The sequence below is a fragment of the Perna viridis genome, chromosome 1, assembly GCF_037379345.1.
Source record: "Perna viridis isolate PV_CMFRI_1.1 ecotype Kerala chromosome 1, ASM3737934v1, whole genome shotgun sequence".
Classification (NCBI taxonomy): Eukaryota; Metazoa; Mollusca; class Bivalvia; order Mytilida; family Mytilidae; genus Perna; species Perna viridis.
The window spans coordinates 702599-713754 of record NC_142445.1 but is presented as its reverse complement, the minus strand read 5'-3'; the positions used below and the strand labels follow the sequence as shown (position 1 = coordinate 713754).

The window sequence follows — 11156 nt, the reverse complement described above, 5'->3', positions numbered from 1 at the left end:
TACGTTGTTCGCGTAAAATAAATCCGAGTTATCCGAAATAACGCCGAAATGCATTCTGGGTTCTTCGGTTTTTGGACAAACCATTTAAACGTAAACAACATCTGGTACGAGAACACAATTAATTCCCCTTGGTTTTCAGTGTATACGAATATAGTTCCAACTTTGGTAGTAGGTACCTTCCATATTTTTTCATATTTTTACTGGAAACTTATTTGCTGAAGTTTTGCCTCTAATTGGTAGAAAATAGGTTAAAGTTACATGGGATTTTTTTTTCATTAATCAATTCTGACTAAAAGTTGTGATTTGGTTCAGTGGAAGAAGGTTAAAATTTAGGACTTTTAACTCAGTTCATTTGTCATGTTTACCCCATCTCCGAATTATATGTATTAATTTCAGAAAATGATGGTAAAATTTTCTACAATTTATATATAAAATCCTGCTTGTACATATCTTTAGGCCAGAGAAGTTTCATTCAGTTTGCGGAATTTTTTTTTAATCTGCTCAAATGTGTATATTGAAATGCACTTGAAAATTAATTGCGGTCTCGTGCCATCTCCTAGCAACTCGATCACTGTAAACATGGCCGACTTTTACAATGTAAATATTGGCACCGAGAATTAAAAGCTGACCGGAATTTAACGATTCAATGTTTTGGGAGAAGCCGTTTGGCTAAACGAATGAGCAAGTAATTTAAGACAATTTAAACGAGGTAGGTGTCAATAAAGTCGTAGAAAATATTTTTATTCAAATTTTAACAGTATGTTATTTATGTGACGCCGAGTATAGTTAGGAAGCTTCTGTCCGTAAAAGAGGTTTTGAAGTTGTAAATTTAAAATATAGGAGTATCAGGCATAATGTGTGCCTTAGGGCAGCCTTTTATAACTTCTCTTCTTTAAAAGTATAAACAAGAATTTAAAAAAAACGTTTTGAATTCCTGATAAATGTTAGCACACCTTGACCAAAACGTAAGAGGGCTTATGTCATCACTTTGCGTCATTCGTTTGTAAACTTTCAGTTGTTCAACTATATAAAAACCCTTTCGCTGATTTAAACCAAACTTGATAGAAATGGTATTTTCGAGAGCGGCTAGAAACAATCCAAATTTGTATATGTTAGATAAAACAATATAGTCGCCTTAAGATATCTTAACTTTGATTGGTCAACTTCCAAAGATCAACTCCCCTGAAATTCACGGGTGCTTATGTTTTAAGCGTGATAGTATTGTTGATCATGCTCTCTACAAACCGATCCTGCTGTTAATTTTTGGTGGCTCAGTGATTGGCTGCAAATCTTGAGTATCTTATATATATATATATATATATATATATATATATATATATATATATATATATATATATATATATATATAAGGTTTGAATGCCTTCTCTATGCAGATGATTTGGTTCTGCTATCTTCTCCCCATAATGGCTTCCAAAAGAAAATTGACATGCTTGAATTATTTTGTAAGAATTTGGCATCTATGTTAAAATTTCCAAAATTTAATAAGATTGGTCAGTTTCTTGAAGAGAAATTTACTTTCGGTCACTCTAACTTGGATTGTTCAAAGGCATATACATATTTAAGCATAACTTTTACACTCTCTGGGTATTTTAAAGAGGCAAGATATGAACTTAAAAGGAAAGTCCTTAAAGCGATACCTAAGCTTAAAGTTGACTTTCTCTCTCTCTTGATCCTGGGGTGAAGCCCTCACTCAACGTATTTGATCACAGAATTACATTATGGTGCTGATATCTGGGATTGTTACTTGCATCCTTCCTTCAATTCAATACATTTCTGTAATTTTACAAAAATGTCAAATTTTTCTCCCGAGGCAAAAATGGAGATGCAATTTATTGAAAACAGTATCCCTTACATAGTTCACCGAAAAAGCTATAGTTTTTACATAAATTTCTGAAATTCGGAAATTTCCTATAATCCTGGATAATATTAAAGCTTCAATATAATACTTCGTAAATCTACCTAATGGGGTCTTATAAGACTCATTTATTAATTCCAAAAATTGTATGATGCTGGAATATATTCCTGGTACTCAGCTATGGTGAATGTCTTTAAAATGGTACAGTCTCCTGAAGGTCTAAATTATAAATCTTTTTCGAAAAGTAGCTTAAAAGGAATCCTCAAATTTGATCTTAGAAATCTATATCTTGATGTTTGGAATAAAACCAGGCTTAAACTTGTTGATTAGGAAGAAAAATGAGAACATATCTCAAACTTAAAAATTATTTTTATTTTGAGAAATATATTGACACTATTAATGATGGTAGAATAAGAAAACATGTAACACAATTTCGGATTAGTTCTCACGAACTAAAGATAGAAACGGGAAGGCATACAAAGCCTTTCACTTCCTTAATTAGAGAAATTGTAGCCTTAATAAAATTGAAGATGAACTCCATTTCTTTTACTCCCGTCCCTATTATGAAAATGAGAGAGCATCATTTAAACTAACAAGAAATTTCTCAAACTTTCCCTTTTCAATATACTCTTTTGGACAATTTTGAAATCCTTTCAAAATTTGGCAACTATTTGATGGAGTCTGGTATAACTTAAATGTCTAATGATAGTCATCAATTTTACATATATAGTTTTATATAGAATATGAGTACACTTCTGGTACCGTTATTACCCTCTTATTTATCTTGAGTATAGAAAATCAATATATACTTTTATAACTTTTATGTTTGTCATGTTGATCCCCCTTGACGGCACATGACTGGAAAAATAAACTTATATTTCTTGTATTCCTTATAAAGTTGTTATATACAGAAAGATCTTGTTAGTACCACATAATTCGGGTATGCTTTCAGCATAGCCCTATTCCCCCGATTTTGTGTATTGTGCTCATAATTAGTTTCAATTATGAAAAGAATTAGGGTTAAGATTGAACTTATTAACGTAGAAAGTTTTCATTAACACCTCTGTTGTAAATTTTGGGTGTTGGGAATTCATAATTCCATGCCTTATAATAGCGGCTGATAGTTATTGGACTCAATCAATTTCGTCCTCTTATGGTTCATCATTACCTTTCGACAAATATGGTCTCAATTTCACCACTTATTTCCCTCTGACTACAGACAAACCTGTGTTTCTAGAAGAATTTTAAGGCAAAGCATCCCCAGATTTGAAAAAAGTTTCATCTGACAAGTTTGTGTAAAATTAAATAAATAACTGACGACCTTTGCAGGATTAATTTGATCAATTCTGCAGATAGTGCAGACTATACATCTTCATGGTCAGTGAACCCTTTATCTTTTTGTTTATATAACAGGTTGATGATTGGGGTAATTAGAAGTAGGCAAACCAGGATTACACCACAGATATATGTATAGCATAGCAAATAAATATTAATGAAGAATAAGGACTATTACACATATTAAAACATACATAGTCGTTTAACACAAAGTTGTCCCCATTTCAAAACTTTTATGAGAAAAATCTGCTATTTTCACATGAAAGTTACCAAATGAATTTATTTTTTAAATCAAAATATTCAAAATTTATACAAATCGTCTGGGAAACATTTAAAATGTTATATCTAAGTCTGTGATATAATGGACTTTCTGTGAGGAAATGAATTTCAATTTTCTTCAACTTTTTAAGAAGATTGTTTGCGCAACCTCTTTTCTTTATCTGTATTTTTTTTGTAGCGCCCATGCTCGATTGCCAATTTATGAGCACTAATTCTAAGTTGAACAAGACATTTCTATCATTAAAATCTTTGACTGAATGTTGGTGAGACTGTTTTTTGAAAGTATGTTTTTGAATTTATGTTAACTACGCAATTTTCCATTGTAACGATAGCATTATCTTGATCTTCCCAATACATCAAACACCGTTTTACTTAAACATTTTTCATTTTTGACAAATCAAAATTATTCATTGAAACAGCCAATTGTTTTACAATATTTTCGACATAAGCGTTACGAGTCTGATTATCATTTTTGTGTAAACCTTGCATGGTCTTTGCCTTGTTTCAAAAGCACGCATATACAGAAAAACTAGTCAAATCACTAGTAGTAATAGTTTCAGTTTTCCTAGATTGAAAATGTAATTGATTTTGTAATTTTTTTGTGTATGTCTATGATAATAACAATGCAAGCATTGAAAAAGGGAATTTTATTCCATTTATTTGTTGTTTTGCATATAGTTAAACGCAGTTCATTGTCACTAGAACAATAAACGGGAAAGCAATTGTAAACAAAGATTTTGCTGTGATCTATCAATATTTGTCCTTTTCTCTATTTTCTATGATTCGTTGGATGACAATGTAGAGTATGATACTTTAATATATACTATCTAGTAGAGTAAAGGACATTTAAAGGGGTATTTTAAAGAAACATTCCATTGCATTACTGTGCGTTGCTCACTGTATTTGTAGTGGCGTTCTTAGTAAGACCTACGAACGTTTTGGTGCTTTCCGGTCAAATATTTTAATTAGTCTTTAGCTATAACTTAGAACTTTATGGTGCGTTGTTCATTGTACATTTTTTTTGGTCTTTAGGTTTTATTTTGGCCGTTTTAGCGCGTTTTTTGGGATAATATTTTTTGGTCTTGAGATATAAAATGGACACGTGATGAATCACATGATACAAAAATGGTAAATTTCAGTAACCCGAATAGTATCCTGGTTCCCGGGACTACGTTCCAGGTATTAGCTACTAGCAATACACTCGCACGAGGATATCTACCATAATTGCAACATGTACCAGTATTGCATTGCATATCCCTGAGCGGGTGTACTTTAAAACATGGAGGCTATTAAGATATAGCGTTTTCTTTTGACCTTTCTTCAAACTAATAATTTGTCAAAAGATAAGAACAATGACTAGAGCAAACATATCACTATAAGTGACAAACTTTTTGTTAAGAAAATTTAACATTTTCACGTAAAAATGTTCCACTGAAAAAGTTGGTTTGATGAGTGCAAAACGAAAGTAATAGTAGAGAAAATGGCTATTTATAGTTCAAGACTACTTTTCCGTCCGATCTTCGTGGACTAACCCTACTTTTTTTTCGGGAAATTATTTTGTGACATGTCCTTAGAAATGCTACATAAGTGAAAGTTTTATTGAATCAATTTACATATATTTTTTTTAAATCCTAAAAATATTCACTTCACTATAGAAATCTATGGGAATATTAATACAATACTGGGACCAATAATACCAGTCGTTATATTCCGCCGGAGTATCTGCCGATCTCCGATTGCTCCATTAACGTGTGAATGCACAGCCAAGCAGAATGTGTCAACAGACAGTAATATAGTCGAACAGCTAATTGGGTCACTTGTTTGTTTACAGCTAACTTGGTGCGAAAAAGAGGAGGAGCTACATTTGTAAACACGTTAATTTGTAAATATGTGCATTCTGTGTCAAGGAAGGTAGACGGAACGTTGGAAAACTTCACTGATATTATAAACATTTTGTCGTTTTCTTACGAAGTTACGATGTTACGTGCTTATGTTGACAATCTTGATTATGATTGTTTTGTTTGCAACAAATGCTTCAACATTATACTGGGGGCAAGTAGCGTGAGTAGAAGTAAACAACACGACAATCTGAGTACATTGAACAGGGTTTCAGTTGGTTTCATAAGTTTTAAGAGGCAGTTACTGCCAGAACCAGACATCAGAGAGAAACTGTCTCACCAATGAAATCAGGGTGTACTCCCATGAGAAAGAAGAGACCAGCTCCCATAATGGCATTACACCTAAGTCAAACTGGAGAAGATTAAAATTTACAAAAAAAAAAAAAAAAACACCAGCAAGAAAACCTCCAGCAACTCGTAGTCCAGGACCAAAGGTTAAGGTTAGTAGAAAATACATGTGTATCTGATAATTACACATTTTTAAATGGATGAATTTCTGCATTTGGTTTATTCTAAAGTTATTCATGTAAATCTGTAAGTAATAAAAGTTTCCAGAAAATTTAAAATATAAATATAAACATTATTTATTACACTTACATGTGCATGTACAATGTTCATCTTTACTTAACATTAAGAATGAACACACATACAAATGTATTTAAAGTGTACTTAGACAATATATATTTAATACATTTGCAGTTATATATGTATGTATTTTCAGCAAATTCAGGTTCATAGAGGATTCAAAGGAAGTTCAAGACAGACTAATCTAAAAGGGGACAGTAAATTAGCATGTAGGGCACTTGTGTTAAAACAGTACAAAACAGCCTTAAACTACCTTCTTCAGATTGATTACTTGAAAAAAGATTTAAACCAATTATAAAAAAAAAAAAAATAGTCAAAAGATTCTCGGTATATATGTGAACTTAAAGTCTGTGTGCTGCATACCAAAAATACTGCCAAATTTTCATGGTCGACAACTAGTAGCAGTCCTCGACGTTAGCCACTAGCCCGAAGCCCGGGGCTAGTAAAATCAGCCTCAGGCTATATAGTACAGTTTAAATGTTTCAATGACCTACACTGCTACAGTACGTTGTTGTGTTTACATTCTGTGTGAAATATAATTACAAAGTTACGACAATGTCACTATTGTTTATTTTTGTCAATATTTACTTTCGCGACCTTTTGTCCTTTCGTGTCAAATCATTCCGAGTTAAACCTGACGATATCTAAAAACAGGGCGTTAATTAAAAACAGCAATATGCGGCAATGTTTATTTTATGTTAGAGTTACTATAAAAACCGATGATTAAAAGTAAAACTAAATAAAAACTAATCGATTTATATAATAAAATCTTTCACAAATACTTGTAGGACAACATATCGTCATTCTTGAAAGAATATGAAGAATAGTCTTTCAAGAATGATAGAAGTTTGCTAAAGAGACTTCACTGACTGTTTATTGAATCAATATAATATATATTTCATTGATAAAGGACTGTAGTAGCAACATGTCCATTAGCAATGGATTTCTGTAATGTTATTGCAGGGCCTGACAAATCAAGCAGCTACCCACAGTAATTTCAAGCATGGGCATACTGTTGTTCAACAGAAATGTACAGATGGGTACACTGCAGGCTATCAATAGTGTCATAATGTTCAGAGGTCATGTTTGTACAAAGGTACATTATCAAGTATTGTTTTTTTTTGGTTTATATTTTAATTTTTAAATTTCAGTGAAGAGGGTATGAAACTACAAATTACATTTTTTTGTACATGTGTGAAATAAATTGTATTATGAGTACGTTGTACATGGACCTGTATATTATTTACAACACAGAAAGCTTTTTTTATGTATATATAGGTGTACACACATTGGTATAGACTGTATTAGCTTTCCATATTTACTGTATGATTTTCTATGCCAAAAAGATGCTTTATTTTTTTTTGGTTTACATGAAAACATACATGTTTGAATGAAATCAAAATGATAAACCTTTTTCAGGTGTATAAAACTTTTAACCGTGCTGTTATGTGGACTTCTTTCAAGACAATACTCAGACATTTGGACAGTATTTGCGAACAGTTTAATTTGCCTGTTAAGAAATTGTCTGAACATCAATCCATAAAGCGGAGATATTTGGACAATGAGGTGAAAATTATTCCCGACTTGTGGACCAACATTTTGTCAACATTTATCTCACTTTGGAGCAGGTGTCTATTTGGAACATGTAAGGTTTTCCATCCGATATCGACGATATTTAGAAAATCTCGAAAGTCAAAAAGGAATTTCTCGTTCTACTGACCCTGCCATAAATTTTCTTTACCCGGGATACAAATGAAAATCATCCTTATGTGACCTACGAACAAAATGAAACACCCTGTAAATTTTAGAAAAACCGTTGTGTTAGTCTGCTGGGGATTCCATTTTCATTCGAGTTACTTCTTTTTTCTGTACCCGAATCTGAACATCGATTAGAGAGACTTCAAAATTACACCTGCTCTTATGGGAGTTAAGTCTGCAAAAACAGGATAAAATATGGCTGCATCCCGAGCTCCGCAAGTAGGGAATAGGTAAGTAATGATACAAGTACATTCAATTAAGTTGATAAAAAATATATAGCAAAAATCTAATAGGACTTTGACTGATAGAGGGTGCTGAATTATTTGAGATAAGATTTCAGTTGTGTTTTGGCAAGAACTCACAAAACTGCAAACAACAAACGCTATATGCTTAGCAAGTAAATTTCCAGATCCAAAATCTAACAATATAATATTTTTGAATTTTTTAATGGTCTTTGCATATGTTTTTGATCACCATGTGAAATCAACCACAAATAAAAATATGCCCCATATGATGCGGTACCTCGAAAAACCAAAAACCTTTATTTTTAGTCTCTATTCTGAAAAGCAGGTGTGTATATCTGAAAACCTCTATAAAATGCATTTTTTTTTCTTTTTATCAAAAAAGTTGTTTTTTATGCATATTACAAAACTTTCCAACTAACCGATGAAAGTCTGTAATAATCAATATGGTGTTGGATTGTTTGTTTGTTTTTTGGGGTTTAACGCCCGAGTAGCAATATTTCAGCTATATTCAGGCAATGAACATGAAGTGTATGATAAAATGAACATGAAATGATGATGAAATGAAAAATGGGATGGGACACAAGGATAATGGGGTCAAGAAATTTTGATTGCCACTGGAAATAGGGAGAGGTGGGTAGGGTCAGGCAATTTAGCCTCCTGTGGCGGAGCCCTATAGTTCCTACTCCGGGAGAATACCACAGTAGGGTTTTTTTAACGTGTGAGGACGTGTCATCTTTCCCAACACGGTGCACCACTATGGTTTGCGGTCAGGTTTTCTGTATTATAGCCTGACAACCCCAGCATGTAACACGCCAGGGGTACCCCATTCCACCACCTGGGGCACACATCCCAGTTGCTCTGTGAGCAGAGTGCCTTAGCCCCCGGCCAGGGTTCTGAGAACTATTTAGTCGCCTTTTACGACAAGCTTAGCGCGCCTGCAGGCCTATTCTTTTGACACCCAGACCTGCACGGGGCATATGGTGTTGGAAAGACACATGACTAATTTCAAAGTACTAATGCCATATTGATTGTTTGTAACAGGAGGGGGTTTTGAATATCTGTAATATCGAAACTCTGTAAACTCTAAATACAGCAGAGTAATACTTTTTGTTTATGTCAGAAAAATTTTTAGAATTAATCACGTAAAACACTTATTTTTATTTTCCCCATTTGTTTTTACCTCAATTTACTTATCCCTTTCTATTGGTAAATTTGTGAACCCCAAAAATGCGTGTCTTAATGCTCTGAACTTTTCCCCTCTTTTGGTCTACAAACTTACTTTGGTAATGGTGTTGTAAAATCATGAGGCAGTTCTGACCAGTGAACTTATCTTTTTTCAACATGGATGTGAATGAGAAAGATTTAGCTGTATACCTTTAATTATTATTATATACAACTTTTATATAGCGCCAATACTTTAGTAGGGCTCAGGCTACTTGAGAAAAACAGGGAGAAGTGACTTCTCTTTCAGAGAGACACTATGGAGAAGTGGGGATCAACAGGGATCAACACGCATCATTTACTAATGCTTTTTAAAATTACATGTGTTATATGTTACTTACATGCACACAATATCAGAGAACATTTTCATACATTCATTTTCTTTTATTGAGATAAATGTTACTTTTTCTTTTAGCAACATATGTAAGTAACTAAATATTTTGGACAAAATGAAATCAGTCTGCTGACTGAATGATTGACTGTATCATATATTCATGAAATGTCACAAAAGTCATCAGCCAGTTTTTTAGTGGACTTTTTTTAGTGGTTCAAATGGACAGATTCTAATGCGGCAAGAAAAATAATGGTGTTTTTTTCATATAAAAACTGAATTTTTTCAAAAAGTATCTAAAGCAGACAATTGTTATTATAATATTTATACCAGTAAACTATATTTCTTGCATCACAGCTATCTGTTTTAAAGAAAAAGTCCTTTTCCTGTCATATTGAGGTCCATTTGTATCTGCCTGGGGTACCAAAATGGCTTAAAATCTGTATTTTCTGCATATGAAAAGCTATATTTTTTTAAAACTATGATATTGGTATAATTTTTTCTGGATTTATTATAATTGAAATGACCACTCATTTATCATAATACATAAGTTTGGACTGCAATTGGAAGAAAGAAAAGTGAAAATGATAAATAAATAAAAAATTATGATGCAAAAATAGCTTGTAAAGGAGCCCAATTTCAAATGATGAAAAAGATGCTATAAACCTGCTTTTCTGTGTAACACACTTTACACTTCTAATTAAGAATTGGCTATGATTTTTTTCTATTGAAAAATAACATAAATTTTCCATATGCATATTACTCGAAGTGCAGTTGAGGCACTGAGGTTCTCGGAATTTAGGACCATGAGAAACTGCCTTGTGTAGTTCATTCTCGATGATATTGAAGTCACCAGTTATGATATGTCCAGAAGGACTGTAATTAAAGAGAAGTAGAAGCACAGCCACAAGTCAGAGGGGACTTCAAGTACATTTTGTATTCCTCAATGTTAAGATTCTGCAATGTCTTTTTATGGTTGAAAATTCTACTACTTTTGTCTTAGTATTGCTGTAATGGACAAAATGTACAGATTAATTTTTGAAATATGGTGGATTTTGAAAACTATCTCTATATGATGAAGAATAATCATGATGTAAATAGCATCTATTCCTTTTAACTGAATAGGGGCGTATCAATATTTTTTTTATCCATTGAGATATAACAGAATTATTTTTACCAATCAGATTACAGTATTTATCTCAAATTCATTTATTATGTTTTAGAAAAATATATGGATTTGTAACCTTAAGAACAACATAATTTCTCGAAGCAGCAAAAGATTTATGAATAAATCATTTTAAACAAGATTTCAATATATCATGTGGAAACATAGTGTAGAGTGTTGAAAAGTCAATAGTTTGATGAGAACTAATTTCCGAAAAACTTCGGGATTTTAGATTTTCAGGCAAATTTTTTAGAATTTTTTAAGTATCCACATTTGATTAATGCCTTATATGAGAGTAGGTGGTATTGCAACAAGCTTGTTGTCCATCTTTTACTGCAGACAACATCTTTGTAAAGTGAATTGACATCTCTTATGTGTAGTAAGATGAAGATTTCTTTGTATCGATTCTTATGGAATTTAGGAATCCAATACAAGTAAGATAAGTCGTCTCATTTTGTTTGGA

The 11156-nt window shown here is 32.4% G+C and overlaps 1 long non-coding RNA gene across 24 annotated transcripts in view; it reads left to right on the top strand.

The window, feature by feature from the left end:
• Window positions 1-205: 205 nt before the first annotated feature.
• The window catches only part of LOC148626763 (uncharacterized), a 29655-nt gene continuing 18704 nt past the window's right edge, over window positions 206-11156 (top strand). For 20 of the 24 annotated variants that reach the window (XR_015922586.1, XR_015922608.1, XR_015922575.1 and 17 more), the window contains exons 1-4: window positions 4682-5828; window positions 6110-6182; window positions 6937-7069; window positions 7393-7961. This is a non-coding gene — a long non-coding RNA (uncharacterized LOC148626763). The other 4 variants (XR_015922543.1, XR_015922548.1, XR_015922604.1 and 1 more) reach the window with 4 other exon arrangements.